The sequence below is a fragment of the Polyodon spathula genome, chromosome 4, assembly GCF_017654505.1.
Source record: "Polyodon spathula isolate WHYD16114869_AA chromosome 4, ASM1765450v1, whole genome shotgun sequence".
Lineage (NCBI taxonomy): Eukaryota > Metazoa > Chordata > Actinopteri > Acipenseriformes > Polyodontidae > Polyodon > Polyodon spathula.
In genome coordinates this window covers 94019243-94035733 of record NC_054537.1, presented here as the reverse complement: position 1 = coordinate 94035733, position 16491 = coordinate 94019243, and the positions used below count along the sequence as shown (strand labels likewise).

The 16491-nt window shown below is 41.4% G+C and overlaps 1 protein-coding gene across 4 annotated transcripts in view; it reads right to left on the bottom strand.

Moving 5' to 3' along the window:
* The window catches only part of LOC121315151 (protein tyrosine phosphatase type IVA 3), a 53759-nt gene that overhangs the window by 14930 nt on the left and 22338 nt on the right, over positions 1-16491 (bottom strand). Inside the window, exons 2-3 of one of the 4 annotated variants that reach the window (XM_041249123.1) lie at positions 15715-15774; positions 15454-15512 (exon numbers count right to left, since the gene is read on the bottom strand). The gene's annotated coding sequence lies outside the window, so the exon portion shown is untranslated. Of the gene's footprint in view, positions 1-15453; positions 15513-15714; positions 15890-16491 lie in introns of those variants that run through there. The other 3 variants (XM_041249120.1, XM_041249124.1, XM_041249122.1) reach the window with 3 other exon arrangements.

The window sequence follows — 16491 nt, the reverse complement described above, 5'->3', positions numbered from 1 at the left end:
AAACTAACCTTTAGTTAGTAAATAGATAACAGAATGTTGTACATAATAAAATAAGGCACATCAAATAAAAGCAGGTTTCACAGAGAGTGTTTACTACCAAGCTTGGACTACATTAAACATTAGGCAGTGCAGGATTAGTGACAATCTGAGGTTGTGAAACCAGACGATAGTTTCAATTACTTTGTACACATTCACAGTCTTCCTCTGTATAATTTGTACTATTATTTGGAATCTTCAGTTATTTTACTCCTGATTTTCTCCCAATTTGGAATGCCCCATTAGTCAACCCCCGCACTAACTCGGGAGAGAAGACGACGAGCACTCGCGTCCTCCGAAATGTGTACCGTCAGCTTTTTTTTTTTTCGCACCGCAAGCCCGTCGTGAAGCCATTACAGAACTAGTGTCGGAGGACCACACAGTTCTGAATTGCACACAGGCAGGCCTGCAGGCGCCCGGCCAGATGCAGGGGATCGCTGGTGTGCGGTCAACCAAGGACTCCCCAGCCGACCAAATCCCTCCCAGCCCGGACAGCACTTGGCCAATCGTGCGCCGCCCCATGGAAATACCCAGCCACGTTCAGCAGTGGCATAGCCTGGATTCAAACTGGCGCCTCCAAGCTATAGGACGCATCCTGCACTCTGGGCAGAGTGCCTTTGCTGGACGCGCCACTTGGGAGCCCCCTTTGTATTATTAACCACAGCAGTGCCTAGGGGTCAATCAAATGCAATAGCTTAAACAACATTTTCAAAATAACAAAAGTTCATGCAATGTTTTGGCGTACAGAGATGAGCACCTCCACATAATCAACTTTTCCAGCAGCAGGTGCTGATGTGGCAGGTTATTACATCCTATTTATGCCGTACTTAAGGGGATTTTTCTACGGTAGGGCTTTAATCTGGGTTTAAGCCAAGTGGACATTTTGACTAAATTTGATGAAAATCAGTTTAATAAACATATCTGAAGAGGTTTACAGGCAAACTTTAGTGCTGAAATGGCATCACTGATCTTTCACTTTCCCCACATGCTGTAGAAACCACATTTATTTATTTCTAATTGGATTGCACATGGTTTATAAAATGAATGACATTTCTTTTGAACTGACATTTCCTTAAAACCCCAGCATCACGCCCATATAAGTGATACTGATACCTGTGAGATGCATTGCACCTTACTGTGCTGTTTCCTATCTTCACAGATCATTTGAAATGGCTTTCAGTACTGTTTCAGCATTATTAACTGCTTCAGGCAACTACAATCTATCCCAAAGCTGGGGGCTATGTACCATCAATGTACATTTCTGGCTGCAGTCCTGAATTAGCCTCTTCATTCTTTTGCCTACATTTATCCTTTTATTCTCGACAGTGGTCAGGGCCATAGGTCTTGAAAATGCACCCAAATAAATTAGCAAATGTTTATAATAGGATTTTAAGAACTGGTATTGCTACTAGTCAATTTAGAAAATAAATTTAGCCCGAGGTTCGATCTTCTCCACCGATAAACTGGTAATATTTGAATGACAGGTTACTTCTATTGCAGTGAGCAAGTTAAATCTCGATTCCTGCAGTGGAAAAACAAGAAAACAGCAAAACACAGCATGAAAACCTTTTCTAGGTATGAAAAAGTAATGCGTGCACAGGTATAGGTTAAACTATGATACTGGATCTTTAAGGGGAGGTCAAACTCATCAAGCACAGCACGATGAGGACATTCCGTCTCAAGGAAAGTGTGCACAGCCTGGAGGTTAGTTGCACAACACTCTGACAAGGCACAGTATCTTGGCTGAAAAGCCTAGTGTTACAAGTCGTATGACTGAATGAGTGGAAAACCAAGGAGCGTGGCCTGGAAATGCTTACAGTGCAAGCCTTCCTTGAAGTAGGACAGCAGGTGGGGGGTGTCAAATCCCCATATATTGCAATGTGACAGTGCCTGAGGACAGAGTATGCCGTTTCAAATTTCAGAATTAGGAATTCTGTAGAAACTGGAAAGAATGTCAACAGCAACACCACCTTAACGGGAGAGTTAACTTTGAATCGAGAGCTAGCAGCTCGGACAGTAATCTGGTAATGGCATGTTGTAAATTCATGGTTAATGAAGCTGCTGTTAAAACACCATGTTGGCAATCCCAATTAAAATAAAATGGTTTATGATACATGTATAATTATTGCTTCATTAATACATTTTTAAATATCGGTATTTACTTATTGTTGTAAACTAGATTTGACTGTAGATTTTTCTCTGAATGTACCTTCGGTAACACAGGACCAATTATTAGAAGGATCCTTTCTTCTAGTTGGGGGTGGGGATGGGGGGTGGAGTTATTGAGAATGGACCTCCTCTAGTTCTGCCTTTCCATTTTCACCATTGCCCCTTTTTGGTTTCACTGAATGTGGTGGATTGCTTTTTTTTTTACCGCATCAGCTGTCCAAGGATTACCACAGCCAGCTGAAATGGCCATTGCAATGTTGGCCCATGGCTTCTCTTTGCTTCTAAAGAAACGCTGGTGGAAAATATTCCTGAACTTATTTTTAGACATGAAGCTCGAACTGCAACCTGCTCCATTCAGACTATCAGTCATTTAGGTAGAAAATCCTATCTATTTGTTTATTTAGCAAATCTAACACAAATCTTATCCCTAAAGTTAGGATTTCCTAACTAATGTTAGGATTGTATAAGACACTTGGGAAATTGAAGACACTACTGACTGAGGTAATGCTTCTGTAATACCAAGTTAGGAAAAAGCCTGTCCTAGCCATGAAAGATAAAATAAAGATAGGAAAGTTAGGTTAGGAAATTGTTCTGTAGTATGACCTCAGGTCCTAAACCACTTCAAATCGTTCTTTCGACTTATTAACCCTCTAACGGAACTGGATTCCAGGACTAGCGTCTCTTGCAGTATTAACCCTTTGCAGTCCTATGTCAGACCAGGTCCGACATTATAATTTTACCTTTCAGTCTGCTATCATCAAAAAGACACAGGTCTCTAGTCATTTTTTCTCCAGAAAAAGCAGAGAAAACCTTTCAATGGCCAAGTGTGACAAATATGAGCCGCATGAAGCCAAAAAAAAAAAAAAGGGCGTATCCGATAGCCCCACGCACCATAGAGATAACATGGACACAGACAAAGGAGATAGCTGCTTCTGCATCCAACGCTCAAAGAATATCACAAACATTTGCAGAGCTTTTTGAGATGTTATAGTAATAAAATAATGACTTGGATCACATTATTGAGGAGTTTGGTGATAAAACGAGTGATCAGGAGAGGATTTATCAGTATGCACGTCTATAAAGAGGTATGTGAAAAATACATCAAAACAAGGGATGGAGCTTAGCTGGAGATGCAGTACTGATGTCCTTTTGCCATACACTACCTTTTAAACCTGTTTTAGTTTGGGGGAAAAAAAAAATTAAAACAGCGCATGTAAAATAAACAGCGCTTGTGAAAATAAAGTGGAACTGACACACCTGACAAGTGCTGAATAAATGGACTGCTAAGGGTTACTGTATAGGTTTTACTATCAGCATGGCTATCAAGTGCCAAATACAGCACAGTTTTTGCACATGTTTGGATCCCTAGAGGTTGTGTGTTGAGTGCAAAGCAAGTGCAATGAAAAGTAAAAACACAGACAGTTGTTTTTATATATGACATAGCGGGTTACTGTTCCTCTATGCAAAACCATTATAATATATATATATATATATATATCTATATCTATATATAACTATAATATAGATATATATATATATATATAATACACAAGTGACTGCACTGACGTGCTAGTAATCGATCAGGAGGGTCCTCTTGTGTGTAAACGCATTTGTTTCCCCGCTTTCTGGGAGAGTGTGTTTTGTACGAAAATAAATGGTCCCTTGACAGACAGAATGTGTTTGTTATGATGATACAAAAGTCCTAGGTAAGAATCTTCCGACTGCAAAGAGTTACACATTTAGGATTTTCATTAATAAACTAAAAGCAGTGGGTCATTTATAACTAGCGGATAACAGTGTTACTACCACTGGGTGGAATCAGAAGTAGATGAGAGAAAGAGTTGCATTAAAATGCACACGACTACTACAGCATTTCTGCTACTAGCAGATGTACTGTATCGAAACCCAGCTAGTTCAGGATCTTTAATACGCCGAGGGACTCAAAACACAATACTGGTCTAAAAAGTACAATAAACCGGTCAATCCTGGCTGAATTAAAAAGGTCAGAGTTGCTCAGTACTGGTATGACAAACTGTATTGTACCAACAGAGACAGAAAGCCTACTTTAATTTCCAAATAAAAATCAATTTCCCAGTTTTCAAGGTCACATGTACGTCACCAGTCAGTTTTGTGACATTTTCATTGCCAGTTCATGGCCTCTGTAGGGCACTAAGACAGTAAAGATACCAGTGCCCAGGGCGAGAGGATTATTAGCTTCCAATCAGCTTTTAAACAATTTGGGGCCCCATGTTTGTACAGGGCTAGTCTTATTCTAAGTGCAGACACAACGCAGCTTGCACTGCAACCGACTTGCAGCCAGTTCCAAAAATGCAATTTTCAACAGGAAAATATAAAAAGTCATAAACCTCATGGTGAAGGAGTATTTAAATGGCCTCAGTAAGTACAAACCCACCCACTCGCCAAGGGTTGTGCTGGAGTAGTTTGAAATACAAACAGCTTCTCCAACAGGTTGCACTAAAAAAAGAAAAGCAAACTTCACAGAGAGAGGCACACATCATTTTGGAAGTAGTAATACAGAATGAAATCGGCTTTGTTTGGAAAAGGCCCTAATACAAAACATTCTAAACCAGAAAAAAAAAAAAAAAAAAGACAACAGTTAATGCTGTGTCGAAGGTTTCAATAAATATTGTAGACATCAGAAAAAGGTATTATGATGTTAAAGCCTGTGCTAAAAGACAAATTAGCAACTACGACAAATTATATATATATATATATATATATATATATATATATATATATATATATATATATATATATATGGCACTGGAGGGGGACCCTCCACAAACATACAATGAATCAGTACTGAGGAACAGGTGTCAGTAATTATTCATCCACAGCTGACTGGGGGAGTCAGTGGCCATGACTCAATGAAGCGGAGTGTAGTAATGTTACGCAGTCAGGAACATCTGCAGGTTACACTGGCACTTCAGATAAACTCCAGTTGGCAGTGTTGCTTGCAGGAGATATGGGAACAACAAATGTACTTTTTTTTGCCCTCTTAACCAAAGCAGCCGTTACCTGGCTGGTGCATGAAAACATTGAAGACTGGTAGATAGCAGAACCATCCCCAGCTGGGATTTGGAACGAGCCGGGTGTGTAAAAGGACTGGCATGTAGCAGAACCATCCCCAGCTGGGATTTGGAACGAGCCGGGTGTGTAAAAGGACTGGCATGTAGCAGAACCATCCCCAGCTGGGATTTGGAACGAGCCGGGTGTGTAAAAGGACTGGCATGTAGCAGAACCATCCCCAGCTGGGATTTGGAACGAGCCGGGTGTGTAAAAGGACTGGCATGTAGCAGAACCATCCCCATCTGGGATTTGGAACGAGCCGGGTGTGTAAAAGGACTGGCATGTAGCAGAACCATCCCCAGCTGGGATTTGGAACGAGCCGGGTGTGTAAAAGGACTGGCATGTAGCAGAACCATCCCCAGCTGGGATTTGGAACGAGCCGGGTGTGTAAAACGACTGGCATGTAGCAGAACCATCCCCAGCTGGGATTTGGAACGAGCCGGGTGTGTAAAAGGACTGGCATGTAGCAGAACCATCCCCAGCTGGGATTTGGAACGAGCCGGGTGTGTAAAAGGACTGGCATGTAGCAGAACCATCCCCATCTGGGATTTGGAACGAGCCGGGTGTGTAAAAGGACTGGCATGTAGCAGAACCATCCCCAGCTGGGATTTGGAACGAGCCGGGTGTGTAAAAGGACTGGCATGTAGCAGAACCATCCCCAGCTGGGATTTGGAACGAGCCGGGTGTGTAAAAGGACTGGCATGTAGCAGAACCATCCCCAGCTGGGACTTGGAACGAGCCGGATGTGTAAAAGGATAAGGCAACAGTACCCTTCATGTGCACTGGCATGACATGGCCCCGGCACAGCACTCTGTAGATCGTCAGTTTATTATTAGTACTATGATTTAATCATTTAGCAGACACTTTTATATGCATCATAACTGCTGCTGCACAATCACCGTGTCTCTTTCACAAGTTTTCATAGTTCTTGCCGTGCTTAAGTTTGGGTTTATTTAGAGATTGTGTCAAAATCAAATATGCTCTCAATTACAGACTTAACACAATAGTGCTCCCCTTATTAACACATTTCACACAAACCCGGCTATTCTTAACACAAACTAAAAACTTTTACGCCTGACTGCAACAACCGTGACTCATTTATAACAAATCAAAGAGCACCCAAGTCAAAGAGACGCAACATGGCGAAATGCGATCATTCTGCTGAATGAAATCGCAGGTAAACTGGGCAGTGGGTCAAAAAAAAAAAAAAAAAAAAAAAAAGCATGGAACATCCTGAAAACGCCCACAAAGTTCCGACAGAACCATGCACTGACTCAAGGCTAGTTTTTCAGTGCAACTCTGACATTGAAAATCAACCGCAGCTGCAACTCTGTCCTTGCAACCAAAACAAACGTGCAAACCCTGCTGCGCCATCGCATCTCTCTTGAAAATGGAGCCCTTAATTCGCAAGTTAATTAACATTGAGGGATTTCTCCATTTTTAAATAAGCAAACTGATTAACAGGTTTGGCTTCAGTTAATACAGTACCTGCCAACACAATCTTCTTAAAGGGATTACAAGTATTGGCACCCCTACTATTATAATAATAATAATAATAATAATAATAATAATAATAATAATAATAATAATAATAATAATAATAATAATATCAGTTCAGGGGTCCATCTAATTTGTGCCACTAGATGAAAGAAAGTTGCTTTGCAGTTAGAGCTGGAGGGAAGGACTCTGTACAGCGTGAGATTCACTGTGAAGTGGCAGTGCAGCCCCTGTGAGGGAGTGTTCCTGTTCTAATCCCACTGGGATTGAAGACTGGGGACAGCTTGTAAAGACTCCCACTGGAAATGATGTTGCATCTCAGCTGGACCTTTCTGGAGGAAAACAAATAAGTTTAAAAAAAAAAAAAAAAAAACGGTTCTCACAATGTACAGCATAAATCCGACTACAGTGTGTGGCACAGCATTGAAAGTGCATCAATCACTGGGGAAAGCACAACCCGAAAGGGCATCATTAGTCCCCGAGGACTGTAGGATTCATGTATTTATTTTAATTAAAAGGAAACACAGAAAAGAAAAAGGAGGTTCAGTGCAAGTGCCAATAAACAAATTAATAATGTAGTTTACCTATTCAAGACGACCAGTCCTGATGATAAAAAAAGTCAATTTTAGATAATGCCTTTGCTTGCTTGTATGGGGGCACCAGATTCTACTAACCCAGTGGTTTTCAACCTTTTCATCTCAAGTACCAGTGTTTCCAGCAGGGACCACCGGGTGTACCAGTAACGATGTGCAGTCTTAAACGGCTGTTGTAAAACTGAGACCTGGTTTATTGTGTCTGTACTCAGCATGTTTCTATTTGAAATATTTTGCAAGTGTTGCAAGTATGTGACCGCACCTTTAATTGTGTCTGGTTGCAATACGGGAATAGCATGCTGCAGCTCTCATGCTCAGTGAAGTCCTGATCTGACAGCATGCAGCACAGAGAGCTCTTATGGATTACATATTACTTTTTTTTATTATTATTTTTTTTTTAGTAAAAACAGTTTAAATTGCAGTAAGTTTGTTCTGCTGTACGTATGACATTAAATACACCACAGCAAGCACATTGAAAATATTTGAAATATATGGCATTTGCACAATCCAAGTGCTAAATTTTGCGAATGGCTTTTTTTTCCACCTCTACTCATCATCTAACTGAGAAATCATTCTTAAACGATAAATAATGTAACTAAATCGATTATATATGGGATGCAAGTTGCAACAGAAAAATCAGTTTGTGTTGACTCAAAACTTTATTTAGGCACTCTACGATTTGACTGGCGTAAGATAACTCTGGTTTATTGGAGTTCACAGCTAACTTTTTTCCAGCTTGTTACGGTAACATTTTCACTTTGTGTTTAATTTGTTGAGCTTTTTGGTGCATTAAAATTACAGGAGTCTCTGTGTAAAGGAACACCTCCAAAGGGAACACTACACCTAAGAGAAAACCCTTGAGGTGAAACAGGCTTTTTATCATTGTAAATGCTCTGGCTAATGGAACCGATGGCGATTCATTCACAATTGACACAGTACTGTTTGTAAAAAAGCTCTTTTGTACAGTGGTACTCGCACTAGCTTTAGTGCGAGAGGTCCCGGGTTCGCGCTGTCTGTGTGGATTACATCGCCCTGTGTGACGGGCCTGTCTGTGTTAACCGAGATCGCTACTAATATATATATGAGACACATTTCATATGATGATGCTCGTGCATCATGACAAGTAATACATGTATTTACTGATTCATGCTTTGTGTCTGGTGGCTAACTCCGACTTAGAGAACACTTTGGCTAGAAGAACACTTTGCTTGCTTTCAGCTTTGCTTTCTTGCTTGCGTTCTCTTTTCTTTATTTTAAGTTTCCAGGGCATTTTGTTAAAGGCACATGTACAATACACAAACCTTAAATGTATTTTTATTTTTCGCTGATCTTGTTCTATATTTCTTGAATGCAACCGTTCATTTTAAGCACATTTTTTGCACAAAAGAACTTGCACACGTTTTATATACATACCAACGTCATGTTGCATTGACACAGGCTTTTAAAAGGGAGAGGCAGAATTTTTGTACCAAACCCTGAAAAAACAGGTTGTCAAAACCTGTTGCACTTGCACCCATTTTAGTCGCAGTCTGGAGCCCTGCATCATAATTTCTCATTTTGCTGTGGTTCAGTGGTACAAACAGATTGGTGATTATGATGGTGTGATTGAGGGAGTATTGTGATTATGATGATATGATTGCTCAAAGAACAACTGCCAGTGCGTACAGGTGCAAGCCTGTCACGAGCCAGCACTGGCACGCATGCCACAGGTTGAAAACCACTGTACTGTATGTCAAAGGTCTCCGCTGGCAGGCTGCCATTCTGCTTGTGCCTATAAAGGCTTTCCACTGTACCATTAGTTTGCAGTAAAGCAAATGCAGCCCCTTCCTGCCTAAGATGTGCACTCAGTTTACTGTACGTGACAAATACACGCTCATTTACTTGTTCAGAGGGTTTTTGATCTATTTTTCTCATTTCAGATTTCCGTGGTACATTTCCTGTCATGTGCAAGCAGTTTACCGGACTCCAGCTGCTGCAGTTTACTGCTCAGTCACGGCCGAGGCCACAAAACATTGCACAGCACATCCTGCCACACACCCACTGCGGTGCATGGAGAAACCACACAGAGCCATTCACAACAGTTACTGCTATACGAACCCGCTCATGGATTACATACATGTCAGGTGTTTGACCTGTGTAACTGCTATACGAACCTGCTCATGGTTTACATGTCAGGTGTTTGACCCGTGTTACTGCTATAGGAACCCGCTCATGGTTTACATGTCAGGTGTTTGATCCGTGTTACTGCTATAGGAACCCGCTCATGGTTTACATGTCAGGTGTTTGACCCGTGTTACTGCTATAGGAACCCGCTCATGGTTTACATGTCAGGTGTTTGACCCGTGTTACTGCTATAGGAACCCGCTCATGGTTTACATGTCAGGTGTTTGACCCGTGTTACTGCTATAGGAACCCGCTCATGGTTTACATGTCAGGTGTTTGACCCGTGTTACTGCTATACGAACCCGCTCATGGTTTACATGTCAGGTGTTTGACCCGTGTTACTGCTATAGGAACCCGCTCATGGTTTACATGTCAGGTGTTTGACCCGTGTTACTGCTATAGGAACCCGCTCATGGTTTACATGTCAGGTGTTTGACCCGTGTTACTGCTATACGAACCCGCTCATAGTTTACTTGGTTAAACCCAACTTCTGCTTTGAGGCTACTGCATTTATTGTCTCTTTTTTTTCGAATGTTAAAGTTGTGCATTGTTAACCCTATAACTGAATCAAACCATCAATGTAAAATTCTGAATCAAGCTCAGTCCACAACAACTGATCTATACAATCACATAATACACACGGCTGTATGTATTTTTCAGTGGAAGTAAATTTTAATACATATGGACGCAGAGGGAATGTATGGGATCTGCATAGGAATAGTCTCACACTTCTACTGCAGACAATAAAAATAAAATTAAAAATGTATACATTAAATCTGAATTTTATTTCAAAGAGGGGCCAGCACTGCTTATGTCAGAGACCGCTCTGCTAATACACATCCATCCTTCCTATCCTGAATGACCACCTTCCTGTAATGGCAAAACATAGTGATTTTGTGACACACACACACACACACACACACACACACACTTACACTTACACTTCTATATTCCAAAAGACTTGCAGACAGACATATGCGCTGAAGTGCATGTAGAGATGTTTTAAAGCTGACCCTGGACATACAGAAGCCTGCTGCGCATGGGAGGATCACATTGAGTTGAAAAGCGTCTGAAATAAATAAATGTTATGTTTCTGTTTAGCAACAGCCAGATTGTACCTGCACATGGCAAGCTGCATCAAACTCAAGGTCTATACAAACAAGCAGCTCAATAAAGAAGAGGCTAAACACTGCTTAACAATAACCTCAATAAACAAGAAAACAAACAAGTGACCACCAACAAAAATATGCAAGCCATAGAGAATCATTATACGTTAGTAACAGTCAAAAGCACATACTGTACCTTCCTTAGCCCAACACATCTTGCTTCCAGTTAAGGCTTCTATCCAGAAATTCAGCAGAGGACTGGGTGCAGGAAGAGATCAATAAGCTTGCCCAAAGTTACAAAGCAAGTCAGTAGCCCAGCTGGCATTCAAAGCCTGCCTCTCTGTCGATTTCTCCTTTGCGCTAACCTTCTTCTCTCCATTAAAGTATTCAGTGGGTCTTCCCACTTGCTTTAGTTTAAATGTTTCCCTCACAGCCTATGACAGGTTTTTCAAAAGCAACCTCCCTATAGGAACTACTGTATAATAAGACAGGAGGCTTCCCAAAAGCTTGTTTTCAAGCAATTTTTGTAAAAGCAAACTCTGGCGACCAATAGCCTAAACAGCAATTCCGCAGCCTGTTGACTTCAAGTAAACTGCTACGTTAAGTAATGATAGTTTTGCCTGATAATGAGTCTGCACTGTCCTCACCCATGATTACTAAACAATGAAAATCCAAACCATGCCTGTTCTCCACCCCGACACCTTCCACAACTTTCATGACAGCGTTGCATGCATATTCCCAGCACTGACAGGCACTAACACATACCCGAGTGACAGAGTGTATTTAAATCTTACCCACAATTAAAGCTTTCCATGTCTATAATTGACACCTGCTTACTGTATAAAGTATGTCATCATCGTGTGTTATCCACGTTTCACATATTACACACTAAAAACCTGCCAGCACCGTATTCAGCTGCACTATGTGACTGTCAAGTTGATGGAGTTGTTGAGGCGTCTGGTGCCAAACATTTAAATGTACCGATACAGACATTGACCGCAGCATAAGCACAATCTTTTACCTGCATGGCTGACAAAGAACAGCCATGGAAATGGAGCGGCGATGGAGCTCTTCATTACCAGTGGAGTCCCTATAGGTGACTAAGTGTTCTGCTGACTATTTCACGACCCACCAAGGAAACAACCAACCGAACAACAAGTTACAAAGTTCAGTTTCATAAATAAAGCGTAAATATCCATAGTTTAGGCACTGAGGATCTTCAGACATTAAGGGTGGTGAAGAACAGCACAAAGGCAGCTTTTTAACAGGCTCTGACTAGTTAATAGCATTTCAAACTATTTAAAAAAAAAAAAAAAAAAAAAAAAAAAAAAAATCATGAAACTATGTTCCCAGGCAAAACAGCAAGAGACAGAGCAGCTATAAAAAATCTAGAGTGATTTGCATTGCTGAGGTTTTGCAAAAACAAAACAAACTCAACTATTGACAACTTTTCAAAAAAGTTTTAATAACAAGGCAGCCTATTGCAAGTACTGATCTGAACAATGCACGTGTGCCTCGTACAGTTGTCCATTCACAACCTTTCTACTTGGAATTTTGGTTTTACTCCAATCCTTACACATTCCTTTTCTGCATTTGCTACTGTAGCTCTAGCTGCCCGATCCATACATTTCATGTCGGACCACCTAACGGAAGCAACAACCTGCCAATCCAAAGACTCCATCTACAGCTCTGCCATGTGCTCTTTCCACAACTGCACTGCCTCTGCCACGGGATGAAATGAACAGCAAACACTTTTAAAACAGGTGATCCCTCTCATGCAGCATTACAGCAACCGCCTTGCTCGGCCCTCCATTTAGATAAGAATAATTCCAAGTACCGAGTCAATTTTGGTGGCAAGCTGAAATGGTTGCCAAATAGACTGTATAAACATGGAGGGAGATTACCCCAAAAAAGTCCTGCAAAAACTTCAGTATAACTATCATGGGACAGGTCGTGGGGTCAAATCCACGAGGTAGACACCATGTCTGAATAGCACTAGCTGTTTCAAATGCAGCCGTTCAGGGGCCAGAACCAGAGCTGCAGGCTCGATGGGTTGGGATGCCATAAGGTAGAGTCTGCACAGGTCCAATTTTCCTTCAGTTGTAACCATCTGTAAGGTTACTAATTGATCCATTCTTGGGAATACCAAATTCTGTTTTTCAAAAATGGAATTTGTTCCAACTTTTTATCAACATATTAAATATGGCATTTGAACATAAATATAAATGTTGGTAGTTAACATAGGTAAATGTAATAAATATTACCACAACTTATGGTCACTTGGGAAGCAAGCAAACCAGCTCCTTTGTAGATTCCCGCGCATGGTGAGAGCGCTGCAGCATCTCGTCCACCGCGGGACCAAACGTATGCCCTGGTGTAATAGGGGCATCCAACAGCGGTGCCTTGTCCCCGTCAGACATGCGTGGCTGGGAAAACCAAAGCTGCCTGCGTGCAGCTACCAGAACAGCCAGGTTTCTACCTTCAGCCTGTTGGACACATGGAGCAGGTTCTTGTTAACCAGGCACAGCTCATTCAGCTGTTATGGTGAGGGTCTGTGGTTCTCAAAAAAAGAGACCTCAGCAAATGGCACCGTTAGGCTACCAGGATGCTATTATAAAATTGCCCACCCTTGGGACAAACACACTGGCTAAATAGGCGCACTTGAGGATCACCTCAAGAGATCCGGCACTGTTTGTTGAGGCAGGTAGCGCCCTTGGACAGGAGCGTTAAAATTAGGTGCCTGGACCAAGGCGGCAATAGAAACCTCCACCGGAGGAAAATGCCAGGCCCAGCTTTAGCGCATCATTTACCTTATATTGGGTGTCCATCGACCAGGAAACGGCAGGAGCTGTTGCCGGGTGATCCCAGGAAGACTGGATTTCAAAAAGGATGACATGGGAGAGATAGTACTGGGGTGGAGATCTGTGAGCGCAGTGTCTTTATGATTTTGGGGGTGGGCTTTGGTATATCTTATTCAGGTTTCAGGGTTCTACGAGGTAAATACCCATACGGTAATGGTTATACTACTTGAAACAGAAACGCATTCACTAAATTTAGCTCTCTAAACTGAACTGAAATGTGCTTGCTGTGGTGTATATAACATCTTAAATACTGGAATGAACTCGGTGCAATTTAGACTCATTTTTACTGAAAAATAAATGGCAACATATAATCCTAAGAGCTGTCTGTGTTGCATGCTGTCAGATCAGGACTCCACTGACACTGAGCATGGGAGCTGCAGCAGGCGGTTTATCAAATTACAGCTGTACACAGTCACCAATTCCACACACATATTGAGCCAGTCTTGTTTTGCAGGGGCCTTGATGTTCTAAAGTAATTTTTTCTTCTTGTTGATCTTGCCTTGCTGTGAGCAGTGCTGAAATAAAGCTCCTTCACTGCACTAATGGAGTAATTTGTCAGACACTACAAGCAGACCTCTACTAGTCCAGCACGTGCTTAAACCTTCCATATATGTCTTATAAATAAATGTTTTTTAACGTGTTTATTGTATGGTCTGATCATTGATTAATATTAAATTCCACACTCTTAAGCCCCTTGAACACTGGCATGCTCTACTCAGGTCGGAACCTACCCGGGTCATGACTCTGTGTCATATGTGTCGGCTTTGTGATTTCACACTGCTTTTGATAAAGCAGGGTTGACCTGGGTGACAGACGCAAGCACACAATGCGGGTATCAATGCCCCGGAAGCAGCTTGTTACTGACGCTTCCGTCCAAGCTTCTCTGGGTTGAACCGTTGGCCCAAAAGTTGATTAGAGCAAACGTTTCTTCATCCCTGCTGCAATCTGGCTCATGGTACGTGTCAAGCAACAACAATATGATAAACAGAATAAACAAAACCTTTCCTTACGGAAGTGAAACCTACCCAGGTTAACCCAAGTACATGGCTTCACACTATGTGGGATTGTGACCCAAGTAGACAGAACCCCAGTCTGGACCCTGGTAGACGTGCCATAAGAAAGAGCTCTATATTGTCTGTCTATCTTTCTATCAGTGTATATGAATCACCCAAAGCAGATGCTTACATTAAACTGAACTCTACCAAGCAGAACTCAATCCAGCTGCTCTGAAGCCTTTCTTTATTTTTATTTGTTTTCAAAGCTGCTAAAATTAGCAGGACTGCTGTGCTGTAGATTGTTTTTGTACATTTTCAGTTATTACATCTGTTACAGTGACTTAACTGCATTTTGTTTCCACACCCCGAACAAACAGCTAAAAAAAGATGTCAGTTAAAAGAAATTGAAAAAAAAAAAAAAACACATGGCGGTGAAAAAGCTCTAAAAATGAGAGTACAGTTCAGTTTACTGGTTGCCTTCCTGAGCCGTGAGGAAGGGATGTGTTTAAAAGCTCTAAATATGAGAGTACAGTTCAGTTTACTGGTTGCATTCCTGAGCCGTGAGGAAGGAAAGCGTTTAAAAGCTCTAAATATGAGAGTATAGTTCAGTTTACTGGTTGCCTTCCTGAGCCGTGAGGAAGTGAAGTGCTTCAGCAGAACCAAGTGCTTCAGCACAACGCTGCAACATTTGCTGTACACTGACACATTCACAACAGGGTGCAGCCTTTCCTGGAAACTGCTGCTCGAGCACAGAAATACATATGAACAGGACAGCATTGCATTCATCGTTCTAGGAACTTTAAAACCACAGTTTTCAATCCATTCACACCCTAAATAATGCTGTACTGCTACTCAGCTTTGTATTACAACACATGGACTATTGTTAAGACATTATTACACATTTTGTAAAAAAGAAAATTATTGAGTGAATTAATTTAATTACCTGTCACCAGTGTTCCCCATATCATGTGAAGGGCTGGAAAAGTTTCTTCAAAATGTGTCCTGTGAAAAGTCTCCTATTCAGCAGTGCCACACAACACATTTTAATATATTATTGAATACATGTGACTGCATACAATTACAGTAGAAATATTATTTTAAGATACATTACTTCAATAAACAAACAAAAAACACTCACACACCACTATTCAAGTCACTGTCACGTCATCAAATAAAGTCATAAAACCAAGAAGTGTTTGCTTACCCTGTACCAAGCACATGCAGTATATTTGAATTATTTGCCAGTGAAACAGGACCTCGAGTTCTGCAAGGCAAAAAAAAAAAAAAAAAGTGAAATCCTGTTTTTATTTTTTGGGATATCCCCCTTGAGCAGCTGTGAGATCTCAAAATTAAAAACTAACGTCAAAGGTTTTCCTGCTTTGGATTCAGACGTACTTGATATATATATATATATATATTATATATATTAGATCATTATATATATATATATAATATAATATATATATATATATAATATATATAACCTAGAGTCCTAGAGTCCTTCCACTGTGAGAACTCAAAAAGAGAGAGAGCGCGAGAGAAAGAGAGCGAGCACACAAAAGCACAGCATGCAAATGTAAAGTCAACTGGAGGCGTTACCGACACAAGAAGATCTCACCTCCTGCGCAGTCTGCCAGTCCAAATGGGCAGAGACACTCTCCCCACCCCTCCAAATAAAACACGCTTTTTAAACAACGAGTTTCCTGAGAGCTCGCCTGCCTGTGCTGGGATATCTGTTTTCAATTAGTGATCTGAAATACCAGCTCGAAGGAAAAGGAAGGCCGCCTCCTCAGGGAATCGCAATATAACCATTCATTTGGCTGCTGCACAAATCTGAAAGCTTCACTAGTCCGTGTCCCCCCTCCCCCCCACCCCACCCTGCCCTTTTAATTTCTAAACCCAATCCAAGACCTTGGGGGCCAGGGTAATACGGATGTAGGTTCCTGTACAAAGAAAGATTCCAGTTAGGTGGATGACAGCG